Consider the following 16,564-nt stretch of genomic DNA (forward strand, 5'->3'; position numbering starts at 1 on the left):
GATACAGAGGACTGGTCATGAAGAATCTGATCTGCTTAGAAGCAATTATCATTTAACAGTTTAAACAACAGCATTTATAGAAGAACACATTTAAAAAATAGCTCTCTATCTTACAGTTATAAGGCTATAAAACTCTTTGATATGGCAGACGTCTCACTTCTCAGAGTTAGAGACTGTGCCTGCAGTATTTATAGTATATTTCTTGAATGAAAGGTGTTTCACTTAGGAAAATGAACTTTATCACAACATGTCCTTTCCTTAGGTGAATGCATAAAGAACCAACCCATTATATTTCAGCCATTGGATAGGACAGTAAAAGAGATAGAGCTAGGAGTAACAGCCAGAAATTTTTTTCCCACTAGTTCCAGGTTAGCTTGTAAATAGTTTGGATTTGCTGTGCTCCTCAGCTGACTATGTACAGGGGTTAGAGTGGCTGTGAAGAAGCTGTATGGTCTAATAGTCTGTGCATGAGTTCCAGGATAGGTGTTGAATCAGTAAGCACACTTATGTTTTGTTCCCACTTGCAGCCTCAAAAAAAGTTGAATGAAGTAGCATAGGGTCATTGATATCTATTTGCCATTTGCATTTAATGGACATGTTTCAAATTTTGTTTAATACATGGCTTGTATTTTTTCATGGATACTTAATTCTTGTTTAGGTTGTGTCTCCATTATCAATTTGGTTTGGAGCAGCAGAATGATTTTGTTGGGTCTGTAAGTGGTTCTGAGAGCACAAATTTTATTCCTGTCAGGAGAAGACGACACACTTTCACGTGCACTGGGGACAGATGGTCTCGAATCCATGTGTGGGACACTAAAGTCTTCCAGGGGTGACTGACACATGCTCATCACAAGAAGACTCTCAAACCCTTGAGCACCTGTGAAACAGCAAGTAGTTCATGTACTACATGGAGGGCATAGGCTGTGTGCGCTTTCCCATTTGCTGTTGACTGCCAGCCTGCTGCTGAGTATCCACCAAAGGGTATGCCTTTCTGCAGCCCCTTCCTCATCTGCCTAGTTTTCTGATATAAAGATGTTTCCCTGCTTTGTGCATCCTATCTTTTGCTCCATCCCTCCTTGCTGCACTTTTTTCTTTTCTTCCATTTTATTCCTGCCCAATTTCTTCTTAAAATGGATTGTGCCATTTTGATAGATACTCCTTCCACACAGCATAAAATTCAAAGAAATGAAGTCTAATGGGAGACTTTTATTGCTGTCCTCAGCAAACTCACTGCAATCTGCAGATAAGACAGAGCCAGACTGTTCTCAGAGACATACAGTGGTAGGATGGAAGGCAACAGTTATATGCTACAGCAGGGAAAATTCCAGTGAGATATCAGGAAAAAAATGCCACAAAGGTATTAAAACACTGAAGGCAGTTGCCCAGAGATGTTGTGGAGTTTCCACCATTGGAGTAATTCAAAGCTTGACTTGTCACAGTCCTGAGCACCTTGATGTTTGTTGGCCCTGCCTTGGTTGGGAATCTGGATGAGGTGTCCTGCAAAGGTTTCTTCCAACCTGTATAATTTTATGGAAGATAAGTTCCCCTCACTCTTGAGCTTGGGTATGCTTTTGACTCTCCTTGAATCAGACTTCAGTGAGCACATGCTTTATTTGTTGCAGTCTGTGGCCTGACTAATGCTCACAGAGTAGCTAACATCTGTTTTCAGTCTACCTGAAGCAGTGGTAGCATGCCTTGAAATAAGACTGTGTTTTTATGTGTTTAGTGTACAGTTGGAGGTATGTAAAACCAACCAATCAACCAAAACAAACCAAAACAAAACAACCCACCTGAAACCCCCCCAAAACCTCAAAAGAAACCCAACCAACCCTTCCCTCCAACACAAGACAAAAAAAAGAAACCCGATCCCCCAACCTGCTACTTAGAAGTGCAAGATATGTGTGGACAGTACAAGGATAAATTTACTTCCAAACTCCTTTAAACTTATTACTTTTCTCAGCCTTTAATTTTACTGGATTTTCAAATACTTAAATTGAAGGAAGGTGCCTTCAATGATTTGTAGCTTATATGAGCTACAAGTTTCAGATATGAAAATACAGGATACCTATTGTCACTCTTAGCAGAAACGTGGCTCAAAGAGAGCTTCCTCAAGAAGGGGGAAGACAAGTTGTTTGTATGAGTTTTTATTTTGCTTAAGCCAGTATTTGGTATTAACTTAAACTATACTGAAGTAAACCATCCTTGAGAAAAATATGTCTATACAGAGATTTTCAGAAGTTTAAATAGATGCATTTAAAAATCCCATGTATTAAAGGCTTTGGTATCTCTAGAAGAGCCCTCGATCAGAGATAGAGCCATTAGATAAAAAGGCAGTTGGCTCAGATGGAGGCAAAGAGCAACATAAAAACATAGGTTTGGGATACAGAGTAAAAAAATACATCAGCACCTGAAAAAGTTTACCTGCCTCAAGAGATGACTGCCAGCAAGAGAACGAAGTTCCTTACTTTTGAAGAAAAATGGGAAGATTTTGCTAGTATCATTGAAATTGAGATCTGCCTTAAAAGGCTTGTCCCATCAAAGCTGTTAAGCATTTGTTTCACTTCAAATCAGTGAATAATTGCATTCATTTTTATGGACCAGGGCCAAAGAGTAATCATGTTGAACTGATTATAAATGCAACAGACATTATGGCATAATTCCCACAATTGCAAATACTGAAAATGATGAAATAGTTTTTCCTTCTTCTGCTGATTTTTCCTCCTGAAATGTTGCTGCTATATTTTTGCTTTCATCTCACCTGCATTTTATATGGTATTAGTTTTTTTGCTGCTTATCTTCTGACAAGTATGTCTTAAGACTGGGTGCCACACAATCACTTTTGGTATTTTGTTTGAACTGATGTCGATATCTGTCTGAAAGCTTTACTCTGAAATGTGACATAAATGTCCTTTGATTCCAGCATATTTATATCTCGAACCATTAGTACCCGATGTTTCATTTTTTGCCTTCTGATACTAGAAAAAGGCAACTTGGAAAATAAAACTTCTCAGATCTTAAAGGAATAAAAATATTTTTAGGGCTTTTCCCACAAGTATTTTTAAATGATATTTTAATAGATATTAACGAATAATTCTCTTGCAAATAAAAATATTTGCAAAAAATCCAGCTTTATGAGTAGTTCACAGGCATTATGTTTTATGAAATGTAATTTTTTTTATAGATAATATACTTTAATCAGTTTGGGGACCTTACCATCTGTGCTATGGGAAAAATACTTTAATTTCTCTTAATTATTCCTGTGATTCACAAGTTATGACCTTTCTCAGGGACAAAAATTAATGCCAGTTTTTCCAAGAACAAAATGTTTGCAGTGGAAATACAAAACCTGCACAGTCATATTAAAGCAACCAATGTCCTGAAATGAGTAGATCAGCAGAGGCACCAGGGAGCAAATATACTGCTTTCAGTTTGAAAGTTGCAGTGGTTTGGTTTTATACTGTAGTGGATAAATATCCCAGTAAATAAGCAGGAATACCATAAACTCTTCAGATGGAAATAACAGCAAAGTTGTGCTCTGGGATATCACAGGAAAAGTGAAAAGCCACTAGAAAGGTGTTGTATGGTTTTTGGGGGTAACACACTGGGGACTATCTGGCAGCTGCTTGCTGAGTGCTGGTGCCCTTCTTTAGGAGCATCTTCCTCATGGCAGGACGAAGTCAGCAGCAGAGGCAAAGCAGAGGCTCCATGTTAAACATCTTTTATTTAGAAGAGACAGCCACAGACAGTGGAAGAGCTGCCCGAATATATATGACATATGACAGGTCGAAGCAGGGGAGGCTGGATGGGTGTTGGTTCTTGCAATGAAACATGTTGTTTTCTTCCTACCCAGAAGAAGCAGGCCATTATGTGTGGTAAATGCATTTGAATCCCTCCATCAGTTTTTCATTTGGGTGAAATGGGTTCCCTCAACTGCAAGTTTCTAATACTGAAACTGGAAGGGGACTACCTGGGATGAGAGGGCACCTGTCCTGTGCAGCAGGTGCAGGTCTGGTCCTGTAGCAGTCTAGGCATGATTCCCTTCAAACTGCTGTGTGAAAACAGTGGTGATGTAGCGGGATTTAGGACATCTCTTTCCTTCCTAACGTAGGGGTACCCTCTGATTTGCTTATGGTGAAGCAAGTCTGAACCCATTCCTCCCATCCTCAGGGCATTGCTGGAGAGCTGGGAGGAAAAATGAGCTTTGTACCCTGCAAGATTCTGACAGCGCCCAGGAATAACTCTTCTGTAGTGCCAGCAAAGAGAGCAAGGGCTAAGCAGAGCTGAGAGCAAGCTTATGCCCTGCCAGGGACTGATCTTTGAAGAGAGGCTTGTGCCAGTCTCCAGGACACGTTGCTTTCTGGTGTCTGCCACAGTAGCTGTTATTCAGATTTGCTGTTGCTACTCTATTCTCTCTTCCAAACACCTCTTTATGCTCCATGGTACCCCCTTTCTGGTCCTTTCCATCTTCTGGTTACATGTTTCTGTTTTCCAGCATATGCACCTCTGGTTGTGGGGTGTGAAGGTCACTGGGGGGCTGGAGACACAGGAGGAGCAAAATGGGGGCTGAAGATGTCCCCTAGCAGAGGAGTTGCACATGTGTAACTGCATCAAAACTGGGCACATGCCATCGACCCCAGAGTCCAGCCACCAGGAAAATCCATTCTTGAGGCCAGCACCTCTGAAAACGTCAGAGTCCACGACCTTGGACTCATGTGATCTGGCTCACAAAGTCATCCTTCAGTTCTCTTAGAAATGTGTCTCTGGCTTTCCTACATGCAGACAAGGGCCTGGAAAGATGAATTTTAAAGGGTCCAGTACCAGAAGTTAAATAAACAAATTTTGTAATTTTTAAAGATATCAAGACTTGTAAAAACACATGACATTTCTCATGGCTCAATTTATGATTCTTTGAATATTTGGCAATATTGCTCTTTGCAGGTAACCCTATCCTTGCTTCTTTATATTCATTGTCTAGCGCTGAGGAGACTTATGTATCTTATCTATGGCAAGGGACATAAGGTCGATATGGCTCATTCATTATATCTTTCTTTCCTTCTCTAGTTATCTGTCCACACTGTTATATTTTCCCTTTCTCTGCTCTTACACTATTTAATGGTCTATTTTTCAGGTACTTTTCAAATGCCTTAAGGAAATCTAAGTAAATTCTATCCACCCAGTTACTGCTAGCAACTCCTTTAAAGCACAAACAACTGATCTCAGAAGGACTCTAGCGTGATTTCACTTTTAAACGCTGCTCATTTGACCTTACAGAATTAGTGTTATCCTGGTCTTGTACTGTTTTATCCTTAATTAGGCTCTCAGTCCATTTTGTTCAGAACATGAAGATTTAGTTTATGAATGTATAATTTCTACAACACCCTTTGTTCCAGTTTCAAAAAGAAGTCCCTGATTAATAATTTTCCATTTTCTGTGAACACTCACTGTTTCTATGGATGCAGCGCATACTGCTTCCTTGCAAGTGTTGCCACTGCTTAACGCCGTTCTTTTCTGAAATATCATATTGCTTCAGTTTCTATTATTTGTCAGTAATTTTCCTCCCCATAATTTAAATGTTTTCAGGGCAAGATTCCTTGGTTTGTTCTGTGCTTTGTGGTTAGGGATTTCCCTCTCTTTCATGGTAAAATGTGGGTTATGGGCAAGAGCAACTTTATTTCTAGTTTTAATTTCTGCTTTAATGAATATTTCTACTTGTCATTGCTAGAAGCTTTTAAACCTTCTCTTCTCAAATACATTTCTAAAAAATTTTACTTAGATATGAACGCCTTTCTACTTAATTTCCACTTTTTCATTACTTTATCATAATTTTCCAGGTCCAGTGTGCAATTCTAATGTTATCAGTAATGAAAAAAGACAATAAATGCTTACTGGGGTTTGAATCAAATTCACAGAACAACATTTAAACAATCTTTTTAAATGGCTATCTTTTAATGGATCCTTTTTATATGGCTATTTTAAAGTTTCAGGCCAACTCAGGCAAAGGACTTCCCCCCAACCTCTAATTAATGACTAAACATTATTAAGTCTGGTTTCAAGATTTGCCACACATTTTGTACCGGATAGACATCTTTGACTCTTTATCAAGGTTTCTTATCACTTTCCTTAAAAGGAAGATTAGAGAAATTTTCTAAAGTGCTGAAATGTCAGTTTGCATGTTCAGGCCCCAAAACATAAAATTGCGTCCTAAATAATTTATTATGTCATTCAAGTGTATTAGAGGTACATTCATTTGAAGTTTTCCTTTGAAAGTAAGACGAAAGCCCGGCATTCTTGTCATTCTTCTGCAGCACATTTTTCTTGCCCATGGTATATAATTTGAACTCTGTCATCTGCTGCCCTTTAATCCTACATTCTTTTTCTTAAGAAGCCTTTTTTCTTCATCACTGTGATCTCAAAAAAAGAGACCTCAAAAGATTATTTTAGTTTTGACTTAGAAAACATCTTAGCTTCTATTTTGGAGAAAAAAAAAAATGCATAAGAGTTATTTTTAATGTTTGTGTCACTTTAGGAAATCGAGACATGAACTTAATTTTTATAATTTTCCTGTATAATGACAGTTCCAAAACAAGCCTGTTCAATGTAGTCTAAATCTAGGATTCCTTGTAAATATTCAGTACAAAAATGTCATGATGGTTGCCAGAAATGTTTGAACAACTTTGAGGACCAAACGTCCCTTAGGCTTAAGGACCCAGAACTCAAAACTGGAGTGCACATAGTTAAAACAAACTCTATAATTTGATTATGCTATCAAGTGTATTTTCAGACTGTTGTGCTAGAGTTGCATCTGGGAAGACTTCTGAAAAAGAATTCTATCAGATAATATAGCATCAAAATATTTAATGTCTCAAATGAAGAGAGGTTAAAAAATCAAACCAGATTAAAATATTTAGATCTTTGGCAACAACTGCCATGCTTTACTTCAGCGCACTTAAGCTAGTCTAATTAGTGGCTGATGCAGCAATTCATGGGCACAGAGGAAATTCGAGGAACGAGCTAATTTTCGGGGGGAGTAGCACAGAACACTTTTCACAGGAGGCTTTCAAAGTGGTGAAATAATATTTCACCTCATTCCCTCTCTCCTCCTTTGCAGGTTGATGGGGAAGAAGGACAAGCTATACCTTTCCCTTTGATGCTTCCTTTGAAAGGGGAAATGCATGCTTCTGTACATGGAGTCATCATGAGGAGGCTTCGAAGAGAATATTGTTCACTGTAAGCACAAATAAAAACCAACATCCTCTGATTGTCAGCAAGTCTTTATTTTCTAACAATCCCTGGGCTAAAGCTTGCTATTGTTACTATTATTGCTATTATTCTTTTTAAGGCACATCAAAATGGTGCCAGTCCTGCTAAGTTTGGGGGATGAAACAAACATCAGGTAAAAGGAAGACATACAATGTGGGCTAGGAAAACTCAAGTGATAAATCTGCCAGGATTCTGTTCAGAGGGAAATTTGTGTTTAAAGAATAAGATGTGAAAGGCTTGAAACAAATGCCAGGACTGTGATCATTCTATGAATCATCTCTGAACCTTTGTTACATACATGCCACCCACTTATTACCTAGCATGGTGTATAATTAGAAAGCTGGACCTCTTGCAGAAAAGAAGTCTTCCTGTGATTTTAGAAATATCCATTTCCAAACTGATTTCATTTACTGGTACCCACTTTGTTCCAAGTATCTGGTCTGGAGATGAATTGCCCATTGGCCCCATTGTCAGAATGACAGCATGAAAAGGGAAGCATGTGGTTGTAATAATAATGTGGTACATGTGTAGAAGGTCAGAGAAGCAACAGATTAACATTCCAGCAGATGATTTCCCTAGGGACAACTCTTGAAAGTATCAAAGGCCAAAGATCATGACACTGATAATGTGTCTAATGTTGTTGGCAAAATAGTTGCTTGAATTTGTCAGTTGTGGGGGTAATGCTTTTTCTCTTTTTTCAATTAGGTAATGAAACCTGCTGTGAACACTGAAAAATTAGTTCCATAAATATTAGTCTAATTATGTAGGTAGTAATGGTGTTTAAATCAACCAATTGTTCAGTCTCCATTATGTCATACATTAAAATGAAGGAAAGTAAAACTAATGGATTAACTGAAGAAGTTCTGAGACCCAAAATTTTGGCATAGAAAAGTTTAGGAAATGTGTGAAATCTTTGTTATTGCTGGCAGTACACAATAGATGCTATGCTTCATTCCCACCACAGGAAGTGTAAAAGATGGGAGGCCTGTGTGGATAATAAAAGGCTCCTAGCCAAACTCAAACAAAAAAAGGAAGCATAAAGAGGGTTGAAGCAAGGATGAGTAACCTGGAAGGAATACAAAAACACTGTCTGAGCATCCTGGGATGAAGTTAGGAAAGCTAAAGCCCAAATGGAAGTCAATCTGGCCAAGGACATCAAAGACAACATGAAGTGCTTCTGTAAGTACAAAGGTGACAAAAGGACTAGGGAATATGTGAGCAAGTTGCTCAATGAGGCAGTGGACCTGGTTATTCAGGGTATGGAAAAGGCTGAGGTACTGAATGCCGCTGTCTCAGTCTTTACTAGCAAGACTGGCCTTCAGGAATATCAGGTCCCAGAGACCAGGGGAAATGCTGCAGCAAAGAAGATGTACCCTTGGTGGAAGAGGATCAGGTCAGAGAATATTTCAGCAAACTGGGCATATGTAAGTTCATGAGCCCTGATTGGATGCACTCATGAGTGCTGGGGGAGCTGACAGATGTCATTGTGGGGCCACTCCCAATAATCTTTGATCAATCATAGCAACTGGGAGAAGTATCCAAAGACTGGAGGAAAGAGAATGACATCCCCATCTTCAAGAAGGGCAGGAAGGAGGACCCAGGGAACTACAGGCCAGTCAGCCTCACCTTGATCCCTGGGAAGGCAGTGGAGCAGCTAATCCTGGAAATTATTTCCAGGCACATGAAGAACAAGAAATTCATCAGGAGTAGTCAGCCTGGCTTTACCAAGGGGAAGGACCACAATGATAAAGGGACTGGATCATCCCTCATATATGAGGAAAGGCTGAGAAAGATGGGACTGTTCAACCTGGAGAAGAGAAGGCTCAGGGGAATCTCATCAACGTATATAAATACCTGCAGGGAGGATGCCAAGACGACGGAGCCAGGCTCTTTCCAGTGGTGTCCAGTGGCAGGACCAGAGGCAATGGGCCCAGACTGAAACACAGGAGGTTCCCTCTGAACGTCAGTAAGCACTTTTTCACTGTGAGGGTGACTGAGCACTGACATAGGTTGCCCAGAGTTGTTGTGGAGTCTCCATCCTAAGAGATATTCAAAAGCTGTCTGGACATAGTCCTGGGCAACCAGCTCTAGGTGGGCCTGCCTGAGTAAGGGGTTTGGACCAGATGACCACCAGAGGTCCCTACTAACCTCAACCATTCTGTGATTCTGTGAAATTATAGTATTCGACAAAAATATATTTTAAAAGTACTCTAGTGTCAAAAGTCACTGGAAAAAAACAGCTTTCTGGGCTTCAAATTTTGTGGGTCTTCTTGGTAAGTAAAAAGACATTTTCTCTATCTGCCAGCCTTGCCAAACCTGAGTGGAAGTTTGAAATTCAAGAAGAATGCTTTAGTAGTGTAAAACATGTTTGAAAATGATTGAGACTAGAAACTGCTAATGGACTCTTTTAATTAGCCTAAAGTACCAAGATGAAAGAGTCAGCCCTTTTCACGCCCCCAGCTGTTTTCACTGTGTGTGGTATTTCCTTCCCCCATGGATGGGACATAGGTGTGCCTAACCAATACTTCATTATACAGAAACAGAAAAACTGATTCTTGATTCATTTCAATATATGACATATGGGCTGGAGTGAGCAGCACTCACGTGCTCAAATAGCCTGAAGCAAGTAGTTTAATAGATTCCATGACTACTTGATGAGTCTGAACACAAAAGAGGGGCCAGGGGGACTCTGGTAAGAAGTAGCAGGAGGAAAATGAAGCAGGGACATGCAACGAACCAAAGGTTTTTTCCTGTTTCTTAAAATGTTGGTATGTCTGCTCCGTTGAATGTACTGTTTCTTTTAAAAGCTTCTGGAAATACTCTTATAGAAATTCAAAACGCAGACACAAATCATTTATGGGAGACAAAAAACAATAAGTAGTGTCAGCACAGAAGGTTATATTTTACTTGGCTGTGCCAAGAGGAATTATGGTGGGTTGTGATGAGTGGAATATAAAGTAACATAAGTTGCCTGTTGACAACAGAGTTTGAAATTATAAAATGTAAACCCAATATATTTCCCTCACAGTATCAAACAGATGAGATTTTTTTATACCTAGTAGCAGAATAACATGTCATTTTTCAGAGTCCCATAATTCTGTAAGTATGTTTAAGTACATGCTGTTATTTATTTTATTTGTTTATTTGGTTTCAAGTATTACATAGATTGTGATGCACTGAGATGCATATACAGCAATAGCTGTCAGCACTTTGTTGGGAGCTGTTATCATAGATGATTTTCTAGTCTTAACTTTGGTTTTGGTCATTAAGGGGATTGCATTTAATATACTAAAATAGCTAGCAATAGTACCACCTTCTTATGAATAATCACTGAGCTAAAAAATCCTGCAGGAATCTTATTTTTTCATGCTATTTAAAAACCTAATTATAAAAATAAGTCTTTATGAGAAACCGACAGTAGCTGAGTTCAAATAAGAGTTGTTCGAGTGACAGATGGTAATAAGCAAGTCAGACAGTTAGATGATGGTTTATGTGCTAGACATCATAGGTGTTGTAACTGTTGACCCATGTTAATGCGGTTACTCTGGCAAATGAAATGCAGGAAACAAAGCTACCTTGAATGACTCTTATCCTGGCTGCAGAGCAGTAGAATATCGGTTAGTCAGCAGCAGGATATGGTCAGTGCCAGGTCTTAAACCTTTACCACCTTGTCTTTTCCCTCTTGGTCCCTCTTTTACCTGCTTTGCCATTCCTATTGCTGTTCTCTCAATATGCCCATTTGTTACCACTTTGATATTTTTGGTAGGGAACCTGATTCTGATGAGTAGAACTATTAGGGTCAAGAGGAAGCAGAGGTGGTAGGAAAGGTATTTATCTCTCCTTGCAAGAGGTGAATGAGTCTTGTCTATAAGGAACTCTAAAGGCCTTGTACCAAATGGTGACAAAAGAAAATGAAGTGCAGTGATGAGAAAGGCAGCAGGGATAGTTGCGGGGTTTGCCATCCATATGAACTGAACCCATCACCCATAATTGTAATGCTGGGGGACAGCTAATAATCTGTAATCTAGAAACCTGTGATTCAAGTGCAGAGGAAATATGTGGGAATGACAAATACATTTGAAAAAATTCAAGCTTGGTTTGTGAAATATTAAGCTTCACAAATATTTTAAAAAGGGCAAATTTTTCCACCTTTTGTAGTAATTGCACTGGGATGTGCAGTTAAGATGCAGCCGTTACTGTGGTTCTGCACACTGTTGCGTTCTGCCATGTTGTTTTGTGTTGAATAAAGCTGGCATGGCTTTTGGGTCATTGCCAACTATGGGAAGTATGCCTGCACTGGAGAAATGGGCTTTTAGTAAGTGAACCAGCAGGATTACAGCTTTTCCTCAGTAATTACGACAGAGTAATTATGATACTCTCTGGCTACATCTCTCCTAGTTAATCTATGTTGTTCTCAAAACCAGGCCATAGGAATGGCAATTCCAGCCTTTCCCAGAGAGAAAGTGAATGTTGATTGTCTATCAAAGTTGTGCTTTTTAAATTGGCTGCCTATGTAGCGTCAGGGAGTTGTAGGGTGTACAATGGTATCGTGAAGATGTGGATGGCGTTGCGAGGCGTACATTTTAGATAGCCACGGCAAAGGTCATTGAACAGATTCAACACTTGCGCTGCCTGAGGGGTGCCTGAACTGTTAATGGAAGACGTGCCAATTGCCAAAACAAGCTTAAGGTGGTCATAATGCTGGAGGTACTGCCTGGGTCCTGTGGCATAGCTTATGACATTGCATAACAAGTTCAGGTACAAGTTTGTGATTTCATTTTTCAGTCCTTTGGATTCCTTCAAAACTGGAAGAACAGAATTTATTCCTTCTCTATTACCATAATGATACATCTCCCTCATTATTTTCCCCCACTGTTGATTGCCCTTGCTGCACATGAATTTCTCCTTACTTTCCTATGTTAAACAAAGATAAAGAAACTGAGTCAGCTGCAGTCACACAAGATTCAGTGTGAATATACACAATCTGCTTTTTGGTGATCGAAATCAAGCTGGTGATGCAAGTCATTCTTAACAACAATCCAGTGACATTAGTGATGCTTATAATTGCTGCCACTGCTTTTTTTAGTGAAGTAAATTTAAAACAAACAAACAAAAAGGGTGAACTCTTTAGCGAATACTGAACTAGCAACACTGTTTTTTTGCTGTAACCTAGGCTGTGACAAACAAACTATTGTATAGAGCATGGTCCTTAGCCAGCCTGTTTTCAAATAAGAAAGTTCTTTGCATAGATGGGGGAAATCAAACACATAGGCATAGCCCATACAGAAGTCCCACCTATTTCAAAGTAGCCACCAGTGCTGTCACTAGAGCTTTCATCTAGGACATTGTAATTGAATGTCTAGTTGGGAGGGGAAAGAACTTCCTCAAATTTGTAGTGAGGATAATGAAATATAACAAGAATTAGTTGTTAAGGTATGGGGAAGTGTGTTGAGAAGGCTAGTTTAGCAGAACATTTTCCCTTTCAGAACAGTTTGAGTAAGTGTCTTGCTGGGAAAGGCTTTGTGATCAAACTGTGGGAAGGAAAAAAATTTTCATCCTACTGCATGTTTAACTCAGTGTCCAGGCCATTTATGTGGCTGTGGTATATTCAAACTGGGGACAAAGTAATAGCAAGGTCGCTTGGCTCCTAGGTGACAACTCTAATCACTGAACTAGTGGTTGCTTTGGACTAAATGAGCTCTTTGTGGACATGAAGTGTGATTTCCCATTTTCCCTGAAAAAATACAATTGTTTCATAATATATTTATATAAAAATAATATATTTATTCTTCTGAAAGATACTATTTTCATCCTAATGTGAAACAGGTTAGTTCTACTGGAGTGGAACAGGTTGTAGCCAAAAAGAGAGGAGGAAGATGCATTAACAGATATCAAGCCTAGTGAAATACTGAGGAAATGAAATCAGGTTAGAGGAACAAGGACGCATGGTCTCCTGAATCTATTGAGAAGGAAGGAGGAGAGGCAAGTGTTAGAAAAGGCAATTGCTCCTAATGGGAGGCTGTATCTAACTCTCTCAAGTCTGACAGAGCTCTTATGTGTCTGCTGCCCAGTCTCCACTGCAGCAAAACACACAACTCACTTGCACATACAGCAATAAAAATTGTGTATCTGGCATACCGGTGCCCTCATCTTTCTGTCCTCCCTCTTCTTTCCATACTAATCTTGTTAGTGTTGTGTATGCATTGGGACAGCCCTGTGGTTAAGTCCTGGATTTTGCCCATCCAACTGTTTATCCATCCTGCTGAGCCTTGCTGATGGAACATGTGTTCTTCTTAGATCAAATCACTCAAAACCAAAGTTAGTTTATGGTTTCCTGTAGTGTCACAGAAGGTTACATGGAAGACCAAGTACAAAGGATGTACTTCAAAAAACATGTTTGTCTTCATTCACTACATCAGCTCTGCTGTTAGTCTTATCTGGGCTTTGCGAATAATACTCAGTTACCTCTGAACCAGACAACTTGGATGTTCTTCAATTTTTCCTGAACTCATTCATCTATACCATGTGCTTCATGCCCTCAATTTCTTATTAACTTTAGTCCTGTTTATACCCTGCTGGTAACTCAAATACCTGGTTTCCTAATATTCCTTACTGCTGAGTTCAGCTAGGACTGGCTTTCTTTGCCTCACTAAAATACTGCCAGTGCCCATGTGCCAGCTGGCAATAAGCATTTAGGAGCTGACACAGGCTGAGGATTGATGCAGACTGAGGCTGATTGCTCTTAATGGGAAGCATGGCACTTTCTGGGACCTGTGACTTCATTGGGTCCTGTAGAAGGAGGAGACAACATTTTTACCAGTGAGAGCCTGCAGCCAGCAGACTTAACAGACAACCTAAATAGTGACTGGAGGATCAGAATGGAAGGTCTGTTTGTACCACGTGAGCTGTTATGCCAACAGTCGCCTTTATTGGCGAAGTGCCAGGGAAGACCAGCAGTGTGGAGGACTTTTTACTGAAAGCAGTTCTGAACTATTAAGCCACTGTTTCATTGCTCAGATTTTCAAAGAGTTTGCAGAGTGCTTGGACTCTGGCCAAAGAAATATATTCATTAAATCAGCCAATGGACAATGTAATGTTTTAGTAATATGTTATGTTTCCCTGGCAAATCTTGAAAATACAGGACTCACATCTCTTCTGAAAACTCTATCTCTTTTTAAAAGGGCTTTCTTTTCTTAGCTGGCTGTTACATTGAGTACTAGATGTTGGTATATTGGGGTTGTATGGCAAGGTTTTTGTAGCGGGGGGTTTACAAGGGGTAGCTTCTGTAAGAAGCTGCTAGAAGCTTCCCCCATGTCCGACAGAGCCAATGCCAGCTGGCCTCAAGTCGGACTCACTGCTGGCAGAGGCCAAGCCCATCAGCAACAGTGGTAGTTCCTCTGGGATAACAGATTTCAGAAGCAAAATAAAAAATGCTGCGGAACAGCAACTGCAGCCAGAGAGAGGAGTGAGAACATATAAGAGAAACAGCCCTGCAGACCCCCAGGTCAGTGCAGAAGGAGGGGGAGGAGATGCTCCAGGCGCTGGAGCAGAGATTCCCCTGCAGCCCATGGGGAAGACCATGGCGAGGCAGGCTGTCCCGCTGCAGCCCATGGAGGACCATGGGGGAGCAGATCTCCACCTGCAGCCTGTGGACGACCCCACACCGGGGCAGGTGGGTTCCCGAAGGAGGCTGTGACGCCGTGGGAACCCCACGCTGGAGCAGGCTCCTGGCAGGACCTGTGGCCCCATGGAGAAAGGAGCCCACGCTGGAGCAAGTTTTCTGGCAGGACTTGTGACCCCGCAGGGGACCCATGATGGAGCAGTGTGCTCCTGAACGACTGCACCCCATGGAAGGAACCCATGCTGGAGCAGGTCGTGAAGAACTGCAGCCTGTGGGAAGGACCCACGTTGGAGCAGTCCATGGAGGGCTGTCTCCCATGGGAGGGACCCCATGCTGGAGTAGGGGAAGAGTGTGATGTGTGCTGCCTGTGTGGAGGATGAAGTGGCAGAGACAACATGTGATGAACTGATCGTAACCCCCATCCCCGTCCCCCTGTGCTACTGGGGGGTGTAGGTAGAGATTCTGGGAGTGCAACTGTGCCCAGGAAGAAGGGAGGGGTGGAGGGAAGGTGTTTTGAGATTTGGTTTTATTTCTCATTACCCTACTCTGGTTGATTGGCAACAAATTAAGTTAATTTTCCCCAGGTTGATTCTGTTTTGCCTGTGATGGTAATTGGTTGAGTGATCTCTCCCTGTCTTTATTTCGACCCATGAGCTCTTTGTTATATTTTTCTCTCTGCTGTCCAGCTGAGGAGGGGGAGTGCTAGACTGGCTTTGGTGGGCACCTGGTGTCCAGCCAGGGTCAACCCACCACAGTTGGCAATCAATAATATAGTACAGAGAAATCAGAAGAGAGCTGGTGAAAGGAAGAGACAGATCTAAGGATCTACACTCTTAATTTGCATATGACCCTGGTGACTAAAGCCACTGGATGTGGCTACAGACAGGATCCATTTCAGGTAAGTTAGTTTTTCTCTTGTCCAGCCTGGACAGCTGGAGGAAAGATCTTAAATAACTTTCTCGGGTTGAAAAGCAATCAAATATAACTTTCAAATAGATGCCTGACTAAGCAACTAAGCACCAGCATAAAACATGGTGTGATTTCCATTTGTGTGGTGCAGTTTTGCTTCCTGTTAACATTGCCTGGAACCATACTTGCTTCTTGCCACTGGAAAATCATCATCCCATTATTCAGAAGGTCAGTTATAGATTTAGATGTCAACATAAAAGCCTTCATTATTGAAATATTTGGTTGCAATTTGGTGCTTGGAAATCAATCAAATGTGTTTGAGATCATGAAACAAATGAAAGCAAAATGTTCTGCTTGGATTTACTTGGCTCATTTCCATTTCAGATGGGAAGCTTTTTTATTAATCTTCCATTTGCATTTAGGTGTCATGTGCCTGTAACACAAAATTTGCTTAGACTTGTTCAGAATAAGGGAAAGGAGGTGAAAGTTATTGGAATTTTACATGGAACTGGCAAGCAGAATGAAAGGGGAACAGGTTTTAACTACCAGGTAGTAAATAACCTTGAACAGAAGAAAATTGCATTGAAATGAACCAGCTTCACTTGAGACAGAAGATACTGAGCTAGCCTGAAAACAAATTCTGTGCCTCAAGCTGTGGTACGTTTTCTTTTGCCTTAGGAAATTGGTAAGGATAAGCATAGCTTGCCAAATAGCTGTTTGTTAGCTGTCAGCAGCACCTGGAGGTGACTAAACCAAAACCCAGTTTTTGCGGAT

Source organism: Accipiter gentilis, chromosome Z (genome assembly GCF_929443795.1).
Source record: "Accipiter gentilis chromosome Z, bAccGen1.1, whole genome shotgun sequence".
In the NCBI taxonomy this organism is placed as follows: Eukaryota; Metazoa; Chordata; class Aves; order Accipitriformes; family Accipitridae; genus Astur; species Astur gentilis.